We start from the raw sequence: 6,047 nt of genomic DNA, 5'->3' as shown, positions 1-6,047 counted from the left end.
GCTGGGTCACTCCTTGTTGCCATTGCGGGCCGGAGTACTGTTGTCCCCATTCCATGATCCTTGTCCTCCTTCAGTGCATAGCACAGTAATTGTGGCACTCACAACTTTTTTGAGTACTTTCCACCCCCTCTACCTGTACCGGCGTAGACACAGGCACCTGAATGGCACCCTTTGCCAATTTCTTTTCTATCAACTTCGCTCCCTCCGCCTGACGCCTCTGAGCTGGTTCCCTCTACCGTTCTTTAATCCTTTTTCAATGATGCACTATTACTGCTCCCGCTCCAGCCACCCGCACGCTACTGAGTTTCTCTCACTCTCTCATGAAACTCACTGAGTAGCGTGGTGCTGATGGGCAGTTTCCTCAGGATGTGTGTGTCGAGGTCAGGGTCTCACCACTTGCCCCTCAGTCACCCCTGGGACCTGCACACATCCCAGCGGAATGAGCACTGACCACAATACGTCCAACAAGTCACAGCTTTCCCCAATCCAGCTCCGTGGAGACACGGCTCCCTCGCCACGGGTCCCTCGCCATGCTGCAACCCCTCTGATACATCGGGTCAGCATCCTGGCGTTCCGTTCTCCTCCAGATCCTCCAGCTCCTCCAGCTGCAGCGTCCTGATCTCTGGCTTACATGATCCATCCAGCAAACCCCAGCTCACTCCTTTTCTCTGGCAGAACTCCATCTTTTATACCTGAGGGGGTGGTCAATTGGATTCAGGTGTGTATGGTTCATGTCAAGTGCCTCATCCTGCATGACTCTTTTAAGGGGACATGTTAGTGGTAGAATGTAGGCCTCTCCATTCATCTTCCTCTTCACAGTACTTTTCACACAGGTAATCTCTCTAACTCTCGGCTTCCTCTTCCTCGTCCCAATACAGGTTGGAAATGGGGAGGGGAAACAGGACAAGATGAAAAAAGATATTTATAGGCTGAATAATCATAGGGTGATTGAAAGAGGAGAGAGGGGAATCCACTGGCCCTGTTTCTATACAACTGGGGAGATGTCCCTTTTGTTAGGTTACTCCCTACCCCTGGTACCCTGTCATGAAAGTATTGGTCTTGACAGCACACCCTATCGCAGAGGTCTTCAAACTGTGGGGCGCGCCCCCCCAGGGGGCCGCGGCCGCATCCCAGGGGGGGCGCCAAAGCCCAGCATGAAATGTAAAAAAAAAATTAAAAACAATTTTTTTTTTTTTAGATTGGAGGAAATGAGAAGGGCAGCTCACATGGTCAGACTGGACCATAAAACGGTCTTAGGCACCAATGAAAAAATGGCCAGCAGTTGCAAATGGATATTCAGTCCTTTAGTCACAGACTGTTTGAATAGTACCCAAGGGGTTGTTTTGGTGATATTTAAAGAATATTTATTCAGCAACAATGGTCAAAACTACTAGCTGCATAGTGAAGTAACTCCTCAAACTGGCCCACTTTGGCCAAAAAAGTGGCCCATTTTGACTGGCCTACACTAGCATTTTTCATTTTTGGTACGGTCATCGCCCTATTGCCCTAGAGGCCAATCCAAGCCTGCCGGCTCATCCATAATGGCCACCTCACACATTATGGAGGAGCCGAGGAGCCAGCCCAGTGAAACACTGAGCACTCCTTCAGCTGCTTTTTCAAGCTGAGGGAGTGCTCCTGGGTTGGCTGAACTGTCAAAGGGAAACACTGTTTGCCTTTGACAGTTCATTTCCCCAGCCGCACATGATCACTGAGCCATGCAACGCTGGGGGTGTTTTGCTTCGCCAGCCTTGCATAGCTCGTTGGAAATGCTGGCTGGGGCACTGCATGTATGTATGTGCGAGGGGCAGAACAACCTGGAGCGGGGCATTTTAGCAACCACACGCAGGCCCCTGCAGAAGGTACGTTTTTGGCGATTTATTTTTTATTTAAATGTGTATGGGTGTGTGTAACCTTGTGTTATGGGACTGTGGTGTGAGCAGGATGGGCGGCAGCACTGGGATAGTGGTGGGAGTAGGGTGGGGAGAGCCCAGGGTCTGTACTGGGAGTAGGGTGCAGTGACGGCATGCAAAAGTTCATAGCGATTTCTACATACTGTCCATCTGGCACTTTTGGGGGGGCCCGGCCTGCCCAAACTTTGCTCAGGGAGGGCCCAGTCCTAAAAAGTTTGAAGACCACTGCCCTATGGTCTGAAATGGGGGAAGGTAAATAGGTGTTGAGGTGAAAGTCATGCTTTTGTCTCATCTGACCCTCCTCACTGCCTGCTCTGTCCTGGTACAATATTTACACCTCCGTCTTGGATCAGGGATAGTGGGACCTGCAAATCCCTTCTCCCTCCTCACCAATCGTCCCGTTGGGATACCACGTCTCACCTGTGGGTACCCCACTCCTAATCCCCAAGGACCCTCCCCCTGGTGACCTTCCCTTGCTTGTCCATCCCCAGGTTCTGGGTCCAACAGCGATGGCCATTCTCTGGACACCTGAGAAGAAGATCCAGGGGGAATAGGAGTGAGAATAACCTCAGGTTTCACACACAGTTTACTCTCCACTAGAGACATAGGAAAAGTTCTCACCTAGCATGCCTATCTGGAATCGGGATACCAGCCTAAATCCCCATGTAAGAACCTAGAGGGAGAAACCAGCTGCATGAGAAGGGTATGTGACGAATCCGATGGTATCGTCACTGCTTCCATGGCGGGTGCCCCTTCCCATGAGGCCATGGAGGTGAGGCTGCTACCCGATAGTCCCCCTGGGGGTGGTACTTAGTGGGTGGATCTCATGGGAAAGAAATCCCTCCATGGAAACGGTGACGATCACCTTGGGGGAACATGGTAATCCCCTGTAGTCCCCCACACCTCTATGTATCTTTGTAGAACAAAGGGTGTCAGTCAAATAGATAGTACTGGGATGAGGAAGAATGAGGCTTACTCAGGTTGAGTACCTATAGTTCCACCCTCGCTGAGGCACGGAGGGTGTACTTGTCTCAGTACTGGCGATCTTACCTATTGGCGGACACTGGGGGGAGGAGGGTAGGGGTACTGATTCTTTTAGACCTGTCAGCGGCCTTTGATACAGTAGACCACTCTGTGCTGCGGAACTGCCTCGCCCTGGCTGGCCTCTTGAGACAAGTCCTCTCCTGGTTTGCATTGGACAGGAGCCAGACACTAGCTCTATCTCCTTTCTCTTCTTCTTCCACTCTTCTTTCCTGCGGTGTCCGCCATGTCTCCCTCTCTATTCAATATCTACATCCAGCCTTTTGCTTTGCTCATCCACCACCACGGCTTCCAGTGTTACTCCTATGTTGATGGCACCTAAATCATCCTCTGGCTTGACTTGGCTCAGCCAGACACATCGTCTCATCTTAGGAGTTGCTTGGCAGCTGTGGATGGTTGCATGGGTAGCAATTGGCTTAAGATAAGGTACTGGTGGTTAGCCCCTCCTATAGCTCACGCGCTGGCCCCCCCCGCACACTTTCCAGTCTGGTCCTCGGCCTATTGGCCCTCCGAGCTCACCCTTTGTCCCTCACCAGTGTCTGAGATAAAGAATTTAGGTTTTAAGTTCTCAGTGTCTTTATCCTCCACAGACCAGGTCAGTTCCATTTGTAAGACTCTGGTTCCCTCCCTCATCCTGAGCTACTTGGATTACTGAAATTCCCTAGCCCTTGCCCAGCCTCTCTATCTGTTCCATCACCTGCAGTTGTTTTAGAACCTGGCAGCCCGTATTGCTACAGATACCCTCTACGGTTCCCACATCTCGTCAGTCCTCTCTTCGCTGCCAGTCCAGCAACGCATCAGGTTCAAATTTCTCTGTATCATCCATTGGGCCTTCTATGGCCAAGGGACGGAGTACCTGCAGGAAAGGTTTCAACCTTACGAGCCGGAGCGGCCTCTCCATTCCCTAGATGCTCATCTAGTGCCTGTTCCTCGCTTCTGTCTTGATAGGATGGGTGGTCGCTCCTTTTCCATCGTTCCGGCTAAGCTATGGAACCCCATTCCTTTTACTCTTCGAGCCACGAAAGACCATCTTACCTTTCGTCGTGCTCTGAAAACTCACATGTTTAGGTTGCTTACTGACCCTTTTGTATTATTCAGCACCAAGATGCCTCTGGCGTATGCACACTTTGTAGAAACGGATAACATAACATAACTTAGTCACTGACACGAACAAGATCAAACAAGGAGGCAAAAGCCCACCACAGAACCAACATACGCGGTACAGCCTATTAGAGATGACAACAATTAAAAGGAAGTAAGGACTGTGTACATTGACAGGTCAAGCCAGCCCTGGATGAGCGAGGAACCAAACGTCGGTTCCCTGGTGAGAGACCCAAGAAGCAGGGATTGAGTGCACCCTGCATCAGGGCCCTATTGAATCGTTCTACTATAGCATTAGTGGAGGGATGAATTAATGTATTTATTTTATTTATTTAATAGGTTTTTATATAACATGCCTAGTACCATACCTGAGTTTGGTTTCTAAGCGCGGATCCGGGATTCGAACAACTATTGCTCTGCGTGGTCTTGCTTCCAAGACCAGCGCGTTGCCCCTGTACTATCCTCCGTTCACAATGATGATGTCTTATGGTTTTCAACTCCCATATTTTGGATGAATGTTCTCATGATCCTTCATGTGAATTGAACTCCGTTGCCTGTCAAAACACTGCTCAGAAAACCCTCCCTCTGGAATGTTCCTCAAGGAAACTGCACAACTGATTTGGAGTCTGCCTCCTGTACACATTTGACCTCCACCCATTTCAAGTAAAGGTCCACCAGCAGCGAAACATACTTCTTGATACCCCTTCTTGACAATAAGGGTCCTACAATATCAAGTGCAACATACTCCGATCGCAATTTGGCGAATTCAAGTGGTTTGAGAGGCTGAATATGTGTTTTTAAATCCTTGTCCGATGCTGCACAAGCACTGCATTCTTTAACCGAATCCTCCACTTGAGCATCTAAACCAGGCCACCAATAATCAGCTTGCAGTTGCCCCCCGGGTCTTTGAAATACCTAGGTGACCACAACAGGCTAACTCCAACACTTTCTTCTGCACCCCATGCGAGGCACTGTGCGTCCAGCATGCAACACAAAAGCATCTTCTTCACTTAAATCATTTCTGACCCTGTGGAAAGCTCTTAATCTTGCTTCGCTTGACCACCCTGACCAATCGTTGCAAATAGACTCCCTTTCACTGAGCAATTCCTGGTCTTCCCTCTCTGCCTTTTCCCATACATCCTGTGCAATGGTGTCCTCACACACCCAAAAAACATCTTGAATTGCTTCTTTATTATCCTCCTCATCACACAACAGCCCTTTTCTGGAAAGGAAATAAGCAATGACATTGTCCTTACCTGGAACAAATTCAGCACCAACATCATGTCTTTGCAGTGCCGTAACCCAATTGACCATCCATTTTGACACCCCATGCAGGCCTTTTGAAGTAAAAACTGATACTAAAGGTTTGTGGATCAGTTAAAATAGTGAATTGTCTTCCCCACAAGAATGCTTTACATTTCTGAATGGCCCACATGACTGACAGTGCCTCCTCTATAACTGAGTAACTAAGTTTAGAGCCCTTAACAACTCTAGAGGCAATCGCTATTACCCTCTCTACCTTGTTCTCTCTCTGTATGAGAACTGCCCCTAGTCCTACCGCTAGCATCAGTCAGAACTAATGTCTCCTTAGAAGGGTCAAAAGAGGCCAAAACTGGAGCATGTGAGAGGGAATGTTTTATTTCCCTGAATTCATAGTCGAAATCAGATGCCCACTCAAATTCCACATCCTTTTTGCACAATGACTTAATGTTCCTGCACCTATCAGAAACGCTTCTTGTACATTTTGCACAGTATTCCACAACACCTAAGAAGGATAGTACTTCTTGGTTGTCCTTCGGTGGGGCAACTTGTACTATCGTATTAACTAGACTCGGTCTGGGCGCTATCCCTTCACCAAACAATGTATGGCCCATAAATTTCTCAGACTCTGAAGTAACATTTAGATTTCTACAATGTTAACCCTGCATTGTTCAATTTGTGTAAAACAATATTCAATTCAGTATCATGATCCTCCATTTATTCACTCGTGACCAA

The sequence above is a fragment of the Ambystoma mexicanum genome, chromosome 7p (genome assembly GCF_040938575.1).
Source record: "Ambystoma mexicanum isolate Mex_15411 chromosome 7p, UKY_AmexF1_1, whole genome shotgun sequence".
Taxonomy (NCBI): domain Eukaryota; kingdom Metazoa; phylum Chordata; class Amphibia; order Caudata; family Ambystomatidae; genus Ambystoma; species Ambystoma mexicanum.
This window is presented reverse-complemented; position numbering follows the sequence as displayed.